The sequence below is a fragment of the Erinaceus europaeus genome (genome assembly GCF_950295315.1).
Source record: "Erinaceus europaeus chromosome 6 unlocalized genomic scaffold, mEriEur2.1 SUPER_6_unloc_5, whole genome shotgun sequence".
In the NCBI taxonomy this organism is placed as follows: domain Eukaryota; kingdom Metazoa; phylum Chordata; class Mammalia; order Eulipotyphla; family Erinaceidae; genus Erinaceus; species Erinaceus europaeus.
The window spans coordinates 539,000-551,840 of record NW_026647158.1 but is presented as its reverse complement, the minus strand read 5'-3'; the positions used below and the strand labels follow the sequence as shown (position 1 = coordinate 551,840).

General features: G+C 43.2%; 1 long non-coding RNA gene across 1 annotated transcript; it reads right to left on the bottom strand.

Moving 5' to 3' along the window:
• Positions 1-8,616: 8,616 nt before the first annotated feature.
• LOC132536203 (uncharacterized) lies at positions 8,617-11,847 on the bottom strand. Its single transcript, XR_009547865.1, has 3 exons — positions 11,807-11,847; positions 11,242-11,305; positions 8,617-8,689 (listed from the first exon to the last, which is right to left on the bottom strand). It is a non-coding gene; the product is annotated as an uncharacterized LOC132536203 (long non-coding RNA).
• Between the last annotated feature and the right edge of the window lie 994 nt (positions 11,848-12,841).

Here is a 12,841-nt window from a genome sequence, read left to right as displayed (position 1 = left end):
GCACACATGAGAAAACTCCATTTATTCTGGACTATGAATGCCCTAACACAGTAAGGATTAATACTCTTCTGAAATCGCTTCTAGAAAGGTTTTTCAGTACATCTGGTGTCTCTGCTAGAATTATTTTATCTCCAAGAATTTAAAGTATTAACTTAGTGCTATTAGTCATAGGAAATATTCAAAGGCTGTAACAATACAAAAACCATCCTTGATTAGGTAGCATCATGAATGAATCTCAGCTTGTAAGGAAGTGTGTATCTGTATATATACACATACACATAGTTGCATGAGAAGTTTTTGCTAAGGAACTCAGTGTTCTAAGAAACATTTAAGTTTGTTTTATGTACTGCATAATCCTGAAGTGTGAGGGCTTTATTTACATTTATGGTTTTTCATTCCATCAGTGAATGTCCCTCTCTAGTTAAGTGGAATTGAACTGCATTTATACTTCAAGCATTATTAACCTTGTGGATCTAGGACCTCCTGTATGCTTGATTTCACCACTTCTAGGCTGCTTTTTTCATTCAGACAGAGGGACAAGAGAGGTGAAGAGAGACAGATGGTGTACTGTCTACATTCAAACTTCTCCTGGTCCATTCTCTTCCCATGTAGGGCCAGGGCCCAATTCTGGGCAGCCTGCTCTACTTGTTGAACTATGTGTGTTAAAGGGTTCATTTTCCACATTATTTTAAACTGTTTTTCACAGGTAGCATTTGCAAAACAGTGTCTTGGAATGAGGATAGGTTGACTTTAGATGCCAGTTATAGGCATAGCTGCTCTTTACAAATTAGTGAAAATTCAGTTTTCTACATCATGGATATTACTTTTCTTTATTATAAATTCCCTTTTCTTTATTATTCCTCACTCCTTCTCTCTGTCTCTCTGTATTATTTGTTTGTTTGTTTGTTTTACCAGAGCACTGCTCAACTCTGGCTCATTTTATGATGGTCTGAGCTGCTGAGCCTGGGACTTTGGAGTGTCAGGTGTGAGAGTATTTTTGCAGAACCAATGTGCTCTCTACACCTGCTGGAACAGTGACTTCTTTGTGTCAAATTCTTCTCAAGAGAACATACCAGAGCATCATTCTGGCACATTCAGTGCTGGAACCAAATTCAGGATCCTCTGCTTGCAGGTCCTGCTTTCTGACTTCTGAGCTCCCTCCTGGGTCACAGTAATTCTGCTTTTAAAAACAACCAGAGCACCTCTGAGCTTTGCTTGTGGTCATGCCAGAGGTTCCACTGGGACACCAGAGCCTCAGGCATGAAAACCTTTTGTATAACCACTATGATGCCTCCCAGTCGCTGCAGTTGTGTTTGTAAAATGGACTTGTAGCACCAAGGTTTGGTGCAGGGACCTGAAGGAGCAAGGAGCAGCCCTGAGTGCTGCCATGTAGCTGTTGTGAGCTGAAGCTGGGTTTGGAGGTTAGTTTACCATGTCAGGAAAGCTTCACGGAACTCATTGTGACACCTGTGCTTTTCCTCCCTTTATTATGCTTTCATCAAAGTCTAAGTGTTCTTTAAAGGAGGCTTGGTACTCTTCTCTTTTCAGACCCACTAGAATTCCTTTCGTCATGGTACTCTCAGCATCATGACTGCCATTGGTTTGAAGCTCATCAGTAACTCTTTAGAATCACTGCTGCTTGAATGTTGCTAACATTATGCTTGTTTACACTTGAATTGTGGCTTCTGGTGGGCAGAAGATGTGTGCTTTCTTTCCTCTCTCAGAGGAAAAAGTCGTGTCTGATACTACGCAGTTGTAAAATCACTAGTAGCCACAAACAACTTTTCATGCTTCTCTTTTCTGTTTTCATATTAGTATAAGTAGAGATTGCTCTGGCTCTGTGCATGTCTTTTTTCCTTCCCAAGGTATTTTCTGACTGAGTATGATATGTAGTTATTTTAACATTTGTATTAGGGATTTAGTAATGCTTTATAAGATTATAAGATGCACAGCCATGATGTGACACCAAACCTATGCCAAAGTTCTGTACTGCTGTCCACAAGAGGAACAACCATAGTTTTCACAAAATCTTAGAAGTTAGCTTGGCTGCTGCTGTTTCTTTCACTTTTTTCCAAGTTCATTTGTTTCAGTTTTCTATATTCCTTGTCCAAAAGGACATGGTGCTATCTCTTTTTTAAATTAGAAAATATTTTTCTATTAACTATATACCTGACATTATTATTATTATTTATTATCACCAAGTTTATCAGTGGTGTGGTAGAATGAGTAATGGTCATTATTTTTCTGTTTTATGGGTTAGAACAGAGAGAAATTAAGAGGTGATTGGGAAGAAAAAAAGGAAGGGGACAGGTGTAGTGGGTTAAGAGCCCATGGTAGGAAGTTCATGGACCAGTTTAGGAATCTACGTTGGTGCCACCCACTCCCAACCTACAGAAGGGTCACTTTACATGGGGATGAAGCAGGTCTGCATGTGTCTGTGTTTCTCTCCCCCTCTCTGTCTTCTCCTCTCAATTTCTCTTTGTCCTGTCCAAAAACAATGACAGAAATAACAATAATATTAACTACAACAAAGATAAACAACAAGGGCAACAAAAGGAAAAAATAGCCTCCAGGAACAGTGGATTTGTAGTACAGGCACTGAGCCCCAGCAATTATCTTGGGGGGGTAATTAAATAAAAAGAGACAAAAGAGAGAGATGGACTTTTAAACGTACTTCACCACTCATTAAACATTCTTCTTGCTGGTGGGGAGCAGGGGCTCAAACCCAGGTCCCTGTGTATGGTAAGAGCAGTGTCAGCTGTGTGCATCACCAGCCATTCTCCATTCTAACATAGTTATCTAGTTGTCTGTTTTAGGTTGGTTCCATATTTTGACTTACCAACTATATAGCTATATAAGCATAGTTGTGTGTCTTGAGATTAGCATACAATTTAATATTAGAAATTAAAGTGCATATATATGTTTTTAACAGACTATTTACTTATTATTGGACAGGGCAGAGAGAAATCTAGAGGGGTGGGGGAGATGGAGAAGGCGAGAGACAGAGAGGCACCTGCAGCCCCGCTTCACTGCTCTTGAAGCTTTCCCCACCTCAGGCAGAGACCAGAGGCTTGCACCTGGGTCATTGTGCACTGTAACATATGCGCTCAACCAGGTGTGCCACTGCCTGCACCCTAAAAATATAAATATGTAATTTATATTTTTAATGAGAGAGAAAGAAAAAGAAAAAACAGAGCACTGCTCAGCTCCAGGTTATGGTGGAGCTGATAATTGAACCAGGGACTTCAGAGCCTCAGGCATGAAAGCCTGTGACATGCAGAACCATTATGCTGGCTCCCCAGCAGGGACAGTGAAAGATAAGGAAGTCAGATGAGTGACATGCCTGGAGACAATCTGAGTATTCAAGACTATGGGAAGTTCTTAAAAATTGAGAAAAGTGGGCAGTTTGTGTATCACCCAGTAGAGCACCTAAGTTGCCATGTTGGTAACTTTGGTTCCAACCCCAGTCTCCACCCGCTAGGCGGGGAGGGGGGAAAGTTTTAGAAATAGTAGAACAGTTCTGCACCTCGGTTCTTCATCTTTGTCTCTACATACATTCAAAATGAATAAATAAAGTAAAGACAGCTGATTATGATTTTAAGTCCTGTAGCTAATAAAAAAATGACATAAATGATATATAAATTATATATGAATAAAATAAATAAAATTAAATGAAGACAGCTGATAATGATGATAGAGTCCTATAGCTAATGAGCAGAAGCCATAGCATTAACAACAATGAAACATCAAGAAGAAAATGACACATTGGCCTCTAGAGGATTTCAAATATTATGAATAGGGTACAGAAAAAGTACAGGTAGTCAATAAATACATAAAAATATTACACTTGTTCATTTACTATCTAGGAGGTGCAAAAGAAACTCTAATGTTGATTGTATTTATAAGTAGCATAAAAATGTGCGTCACTATTGAAAAATATAAAAAAAAAACTCCCATGCTCAGTGATTTGGGACTGAAATAATTGTTTCCATCTTTTTTTAAAGAAGATTTTTTTAAGGTGCATTTAAAAAAATTTTATTTATTTTACCTTTTGTTGCCTTTGTTGTGTTTATTTTTGTAGTTATTATTATTGTTGTCCTTGTTAGATAGGTTAGAGAGAAATGGACAGAGAAGGGGAAGACAGAGAGGGGGACAGAAAGACACCTGCAGACTTGCTTCACCGCCTGTGAAGTGATTCCCCTGCAGGTGGGGAGCTGGCGTCTAGAACCCAGATCATTACGCCACTCTTTGCATTTCAGCCACATGCCCTTAACCCACTGCTCTACTACCGATCTCCCTGTTTCTATCTTTTTTATTGCCTTTCTGAGCTTTTTAACTTTTTATTTATTTATTCTTTTGTGCCCATGTTTAGTTGTAGTTGGTATTCTTGTTGATGTTGGATAGGACAGAGAGAAATGGAGAGAAGAGGGGAAGACAGAGATGAGGAGGGAGAGATAGACACCTGCAGACCTGCTTCACCACCTGTGAATAGACTCCACTGCACGTGGGGAGCTGGGATCCTTACACTCGTCCTTCTGCTTTGTGCCACCTGTGCTTTACCCACTGTGCTACCGCCCGACTCCCGACCTTAAATTGTATAATTTTCAGGTGTGGTAGTAGTGTACACAGGTTTTCATTTTTTAACTATGATAAAAGCATATTCTGACATTTTAGAAATTTTGTACTTTTTATTTTGGAAAATGTGCACTTGCTTGTTTGAAAATGTCACATCTCTTTGAAAGACCATTCATTGAATGTTATATTTTCTGAAGTTCTTAGTAGACAGTGTAGCACTAAATCATCCTAAAAAGAGAAAGGGCAGTCAGGTTGAACAGTGACCTTCATTTCCCCAGGAGGCCAGTTTTGACCTGTGACCTTCTGACGTGCACATGTTGCACAGATACCAGTGTCAGCATAATGAGTGGCTATTCCATGACCATTTGTCCCCACACTTGGCATCTGTCTGGGAAGTGCTGGGCTAAGGAGTAAAAGGCTAGTAGCTGAGGTCCTATGGTAGTAGAGGTGTCACCTTGAATTTTGCAGTGAAATGTGCTGATCACAGCAATAGCCATCCAGAAATCGGAAATGTGCCATCTTTAGTCTCTGCTACTGTCTCCTCCTGGGCTGACAGCAGACTCAGCCATGTCCTTGCTCTGGCCCATGGAACATGGACAAATGGGAAGGAGGTAGAGACCTCAGTGGCTGTCTGGCTGTGGGAACTCTTCTTCCAGCATTGAAGAAGCTCAGTGCCACCCTGTAGAGGCTTGGGGAACAGGCAACACACAGAAAGTAGATCCAGTTGAGCTGTTAGCTGCCTGCAGACACATGGGACCTCAGCTAATGTAGAGCTGCCCAGAGGAGGCCACCAAGGTTTCATCTGAGCCCTGAGCAAAGAGAGGGGTCATATAAGGCACAGAGTCAGGGATTGATATTTATTATAGCAATACAATCAACAAGAAGATACATTAAAAGATTCTATAACTACATACATACAGTGAAAGGAATAAGAGAGAGATTTCTGTGAAACGACTCTCAAACTAGGATGTAAGAAGGCATCAGGGAAGATGACTCAAATGAGCTGGATGTGGAATGTTGACATTTTTCATATTGACCCCACTAGACAAAAAGTTTAAAAGAACTCCTAGTCAGAGGGCTTCATGTCTTCCACCAGGAAGTTTACACATAGATACCAGGACTGAGAACTAAGTCAAAATCCTGCAAAGGATTAGGAAAATAATTGTTGTCAGTTGGATATCATAAACTGACAGGGAAAAGAAAGGGTCAGTTCTTCAAAGGGGAAGGCTGGCTGTAGGCATTCCAGCAGACACCCAGGTGGCCTCACTGATTGCAGACTTCCCAGGGGAGCCCCCAGCAAGGTGCTGAGAGGAGCCCTGAGCCCTTATCAGCTGAGCAGGGTGTAGACAGGGGGCTGTCTGGATCCTGCTCAGAGAGGCCTGAGATGGTCCATCAGTGAGCCTTTCTGTAGGGGGCACTCTCCTGGCTTGGAATTAGGAGGCTGTCTTCTTTTCATGCCTGAAATGAAACACAGAGAACTGTTTTAGTCAAATCATAATCTCATATACTAGCTACCTCTTGATTCCTGAAGAAGTAAGCCAAAGAGTGAATTTCTCCAAGGAGATAAATACATGAAGGGTCTAAGTGGTGCCCACCTGGTGAGCACACATGCCACAGTGAGCAAGGACATGGGTTCTCGCCCCAGTTCCCACCTTCAAGGGGGAGGCTTCAGGAGCTGAAAAGCAGAGCTGTAGGTGTCTCTCCCCCTCTGTCTCTCCCTCCTGTCTTAATTTCTGTGTCTAGCAATTAGGTAAATTGAATTATTATGAAAAGAATTAAATATATTAAAGCCTAGTCAGCATATAGTAGAAACCTTTCCTCTCTATACAGCAAAAATCTGCAGCCTCCACCCAGACTGTGCTGACACCAGGAGAATGAGTAAAGTCCTGCCATTGTTGGGATGTGATTCTCTTCTCCTGTTTTAATCAGCCAGAACACCTTGTGTCTCACACAGACTAGTTGCTCGAATTACTCTCACATGGCATAGGTTCATCCAGACTCATGGTGTAGATGAGGTGTGTCCAGGAGCCTGGTCACCTTTTAACCACTGGCATCAGTCAGGAAGGAGGCACCTACATCTAGCAGGAAGGGGACCAGGATGGAGGGCCTCACTTTTCCGTGTCTTCCTTGTTAAGCTCTCTGTGGTTGCCAGTACAAAGCACGGACATGATGCAGGAGAACTGAGTGCTGGTGGCCTTCTCTTTCTGGTGGAGCAGAGTGGCACAGTCCATGATGTCCTCCACTGCCAGGTTCACAGGGATGATGGGGTGGCTCAGGGCATAGTTGTAGAGTGACAGCTTGTGGGTGGCCCTGTCCCCACAACCCATCAAGTATTCAATTATGAGCTCAGAGGCAGTGAGGTCCAGCAAAGGTGGCCATGAGGGGCCCCCGTGCAGATAATTGAACACGGAGCTCTGCCTGATGCTTTCCACATCATGGAGGGTAGAGACAGTGTCATCCCTCTGGTCCACAGCCACCAAGATGCTCTTGTGGTGGCCTCTGTCAACAGAGATGCCCAGGGTCCTGGTAGAGTCAACCCCAGTGCAGAGACCTGTGAACATAGTAGTGGGATTAGCAATGGACAAAGGAGGGACCCTAGGGAGCTGAGTCAGTGAGAGGATGAAGGACATAGAGAACCAAGGGGCAGAGGGTCTACTTCCTAACTGAAACCTTTGTAGAGGGACGGATGAAGAAAGCAAATCGAGTCTTTAGTGTAGGAGATGATTCCTGCATATCAGCAGGAAAATCTTTGAGGATTTGAGAAAGGAGACCTGGACTCCCTACTTTTTATTGATTTGAAGGTGTGTTAACTGGCCTTGTCTTTTATTTATTTATTTATTTTTTTGAGAAATAAGATGTTTCTAGAAACTTGGAAGTAGAATTTATGCTAGGTCACTATTCTGATGTATATTCTGGTCCCATTTCCCCAGTGAGGCTGGTTTTCAGTGTCATGAGCTTGTTTTCAGGAGGGGAGAAATTTCCAGAGAGGTGGCACTTGCAGCAAAGTGTTCAATTTCCCTCTCCTTTGCTGGTCCTGACCTGGGATCTGGGCTTGAGGAGGAACTAACCTGGGGTGTCTTCAAATAGCTGCTCCAACAGGAAGGACTCCTGGCAGCTGGAATCCAAGCCAGAGACTTCCTGTTCCTTTGACTGGTCCTCAGTTACAGGCAGTGGAACCATTCCATTGTCATGGTGGTATTCACCATCTGTATGGAGAGAAATCCAAGCATATGTTTAGGCTGAGGTGGTTGGGATGAGCCCATCATGACCACAGGATTTAGCTAGAGTATGGCAAGGAAGCAGTGTCTTCCGGGGAGACGTGCATGGCTTTCTCTGGGGCTACTGGGTCCTTGCCAATCCTGACCCCCACTCCCTCCTTGAGATTGATTTTCAGTGTCATGAGCTTGTTTCATGAAGGAGATATGACCTGGCAGGAGGCATATGCAGGAACCCAGCAGGTCCCCTCTCCCCTGCTGGTCTCCACATTTGAGGCTGCAGGAGTCATGTGCTTCTAATGGAAGCCCCTCCGTGGCTGGCATTTGGCCCACTTCGTGTTCATTCAGATGTTTGCCACCTACATGGAGAGAAACTGAATCTAGGTCCAGGATGACCATGAAGAGACTCACCTCATTGTAGAAGATGACAGAAGGGCCTTCTTCGGACCATCTGTGCAAAGAAGGCTGTGTTTCTGTGTCCATGAATCTGACAGGAGACCCTGCCCTAGCATGTGCCCAAGAGAAGAGTTGACAAAGTAAAGAGGAAGATTCTCTTATACATTCCTATGCCTAGAATGCAATGAATTCCTCATGAGGAAGACCTCTATAGAGCAGCCCTGTCTGCCACAGAGAAGTAAAGAAGCAAGGGCTGTCATTAGAGACTGTTACAGAGCAGTGAGTTGGTCAGTGTCTGCTGAATGCATGGAGGCCTATTGCCTGCACTTTTCCCTGTCAGAAGGTATTGAAGCTAAGCTGGAAACCATTTTCCCTGAGCCTTTGCAGTTAATGTCTCACTCCAGTCAGCCTCTTTGTAGATTGCCCTGACACTCACCTGCAGGTGGCTCTGTGGTTTCTTCCATCCTGGAACTCACAGACCCCTGATCAGGTTCCTCAAACTCCTGGGAGAGAAAGAAGTCAGGGTCACAATAAGCCTATGGAGTGAGCAGTGGAACAACATATTTCCCAGCAGCTCTGTTTCCCTAGAGAGAGATAGAGCCCTGTGTCCAGTAACAAAGCTACTGTGAGAGGCAGTAACTCTAGAATAGTTATAAGTATAGTTGCTTTTTGAGTTTGAGTTTTAAGAATAGTTTAAATATAGTTGCTTTTTGCCCTCCTGCCCAGTGAGGTGGAAAATTCCTTGCCCTTTTCCCCACGACAGAACCTAAGAGGCCATCAATTATTTTGACAGACCCTGCAGCTAGCAACTCATCATGACCTCTGCAACAGAATACTGTTACCAGACAGTTAAAAATGGCCTGACAAATGATGACCTGATAGATTGCAAACAGATGGTTGGTGGTCCCAATAAAGAACAAAAAAATGTGGTGACCCCCACTTTGGCTGGGACCTATTGGTCTGGTGTAATGTCTAAAACTAGCCCATGCTTTGCTCTGAATAGATCAGGCTTTTGCTAAGTTTGAAATTATTGGATATAGGCTGGTAAGGTGATGTGTTCCCCCTCCCTGAGTGTAGTCTGAATTCCTATAAATTGTATGCTTTGAGCTTTGTTCAGGGTCGAGCTTGGTAGACTAACACCAGTCACCATCTCGGCCCGGATTGCAATTTGTGAATAAACATCTTTTGCTTCCTTGCAGTGGATGGTGGTTTGATTTCACTCTTTAACAGCTACTTGACCCCTGGGAGTGACTGTGGTTTTGAGTCAACACTGTAGATTTTAGTGAATCCTTGGATTTTCAGTGCATGTTTAGAAGTGTGTTGACAAGGATATGTGGATTTCTTCCTGTTTGCTTTCTAGACTCGGGATATACACACAGGTAACTCCCAGCTGATTAAATACTTTTTAATTTAAAATGTCAACTATCTAATCAAATGCTTTGAACTGCCCCCTCCACGTGAGAAGCATTGGCTGGTGTATGAAGAAGCAGGAAAATGGCATCAATGCTGCAGAGTGAAGGCCAACCCTGATATGATGCAGTTTTCAAATTATGCAAAAGAAGAAATAAAAAAAAAGAGGGTTAGGCAGTTGTGCTGCTAGTTCGGCACACACCTTACCAAGTTCAGAACCCAGGATTGGGTGCCACTGCCCTGCCAGAAAGCCTTATTGACATACTAAGCTGTTAATGAAGATGAGAAATTAAGGAGGAATTGGTTTGTGATAGATCATTAAAAATGATCCCATCCTAATGCAATAAAGAATTGTAAAAAGAGCACACAGTAACCAAGGGACATGCAGACATAATCCATAGGTGTAGTATATCTGTAAGTGGGATCTCATGAGAATAACATAGTGGGACCTCTTAGCATAATGTTTTTGCAAAGAGACTGTCATGCCTGAGGCTCCAAAGTCCCTGGTTCAATCCCCCAGACCACTATAAGCCATAAGTCAAAGCTGATCAGTGCTCTGGAAAAAAGAAAGAAAGAGAGAAAGGAAGAAAAAACCCTCCTCAGGGCCAGGCAAGGCAGTACACCTAATTAAGCACACACATTACCATGGACAAGGACCCACATTCAACACTTAGGCCCCACCTGTAAGGGGAAAACTTCATGAGTAGTTAAGCAGTGCTCTAGGTGACTCTGTGTCTTTCCTTTTCTATCTCCCCATCCCACTCAATTTCTTTCTGTATTTATCAATAGTAAAACAAACAAAAGAACTCCAAGGGAAGAAGATGGTGTCCATACCTGAAAATGGGGAAAGATTTAAGATGGGAAAGAAAAAATATCCAAGGTCACATGACTGAAAGATTCTAACTTAATGAAAGAAGTACATTTACAAATTGGAGATGATGAGCATGGAACTCTACCCCTATAGTTGTATAAGCTTATTAACCAGTATTCAGTCACTACTGAAATTGTGGGTAAGAGAATGTCTTAGTTCCCCATAGTAAATATCTTAGCTATTGTACTGCAATTCCAGAAAACAAATGATACTCAATGTACTTTCTTTTGCCACTGGGCTTGGTGGCTGCATCATGACTCCACAGCTCCTGGCTGTCATTGTCTTCTTTTTTCATATTATTTGATAAAGGGGAAGCAGAAGGGGGAGAAAGGGGCATAGACGTAGAGAGACACCTGCAGTACTGCCTCACCACTCATGAAGCTCCCCCTGCCACAAGTAGGACTCAGAGACTTGAACCCAGGTCATCTTGCATGGTAACGTGTGCACTCTACCAGATACACCACTGCCTGGTCCCTCCTAGCTTTCTTTTGATCCAGTAGCATAAAGAAAACTGAGCTTGTTATTTTCTCTTTAATTAGTAGAGTCACCCATTCCAGGGGGAAATAATCCACAGGGAGCAATGCAAACCACTCTGTATATGCAAGAGAATGTTGCATACAGTTTCGACTCCTTTTTTTGTGTCTATAGAGATGTCTGTAAGTAGGAAAACACATCTTTCTGGATTATAAGTGTTGGATTCTTCCGTCATCTCTAGAGCACTTTCTATGTAAAGCAGGAACATGGGATGTGAGTTCTAGTGTTAGAAACACTCACACAGTTGCCTTCTGCCTCCTCTAGGATGGTGTCCAGGTAGTTGAGAACGGCAGTGTAAATTTTTCTAATGGATTCCACAGTGACCCAAAAGAGAGAAGGAAAAATGATCTGTTAAACTATTTTCAAATGAACTTGTGTTTGGCTAATCATTTCAGCATTTTTCAATGCTTTTTCAACATAGCAACTTTTTGAAGATATATGCAAGATCTAATGAGAGAAACAGTATGCAAATGTATTTCCAGAGAATGAGACAGATCCAAGAAAACATGTCTATGGTGTCAGGTCTCTGAGACCAGGGCTGCAGATCCCATCCTCCTGGCAGCTTTCCTGCCTGGAGTCCAGGCCAGAACCTCCCTGGGCTGTAGGGCTGGCAGGTATATTTCCTTTGAGAACCAGCCCATGAAGAAATCTGCCCTTAAGTCAGGGCCATTTAATACATGGTGCAGGGTGATGTTAGCTCCCATCACAGCATGGAGAGAAGGGGGAAAAGAGGGAGGGGCATTGACTGCTAGGGCTCTGCATTCTGAGAACTTTAAGATTTGAAATACATGAAATAAGGACATACTCATAAAGCTTGTTGTACCATTGCTCCATCTTCTCAACTGACCTGAAATCAAAGAGAAGGGGAGAAAAAAAGTTAAAATGCACAAAATTCAAACAAACATATTATAATGCCGGCCAATATAAACAGCATCATTGATTGTTATTGGTGGGACTGTGTGATCCAGGAGGCCTGTCCTGGTCACTGGGTGCTGAGGGGCCCTGCTCTTTAACAGTTTGCTGGGATGACGAGGAAATCTTCTAAATGGAGGAGAAATTGGGTTTGGGATCAGTTGGTGGTGCGGATGGTTAACTGCACATGCTACCATGCACAAGGACCTGGTTTCAATCCCCGGGTCCCTACTTGCAGAGATCTTAGCAGCTACATGTGTTTGCCTGAATCAGAGCCATTTGAGGACAATGGAGAGCACAGAGCTGTCCTTGTGGGGGTCAGAGCACATGTGGCTAATAGACCCCCAGATGGAGCTGTGCTCTCCCTAAGAGTCATGAGGAGACAGGCAGGGCCTGGCTGCAGTCTTACTGAAAAGAGACCACGAAGCTGCGGTCAGCCCAGCCCAGGACCAGTGATGTGTGGGCTCTCGTGGCTTTCTTCATGCTGGGTTCCACCCTCATGTCCATCAGGGGCACCAAGTACTTGATTCTGAAGTGACTCTTGTACCTGGAGAGGGAATAGAGCACAGCACTGTAAGCTTCTATCCCAGCGATCTGCGAGCATCTGGGTTTCTCCTAAGGAGATGGTGGGTGTGTTTCTTGCTTTTAGTCATTTTTTATTGGGGGATTAATGCTGTATAGTCAACAGTAACTACAATAGTTTGTACATATATAATATTTCTCAGTTTTCCCTGAGAGTTCCCCATAATAATACAACCCCCACTAGGTCCTCTGCCATCCTTTTCCAGGACCTGTATTCCCCCCCCCCACTCCTCCACCCCAGAATTTTTACTTTGGTGCATTACACCAACTTCAGGTTGAGCAGGTACATACTTTGTGTTGGAGATGAGCAAAACCTTGGAATATAAGATCAGTTGCCTTTTCTGCC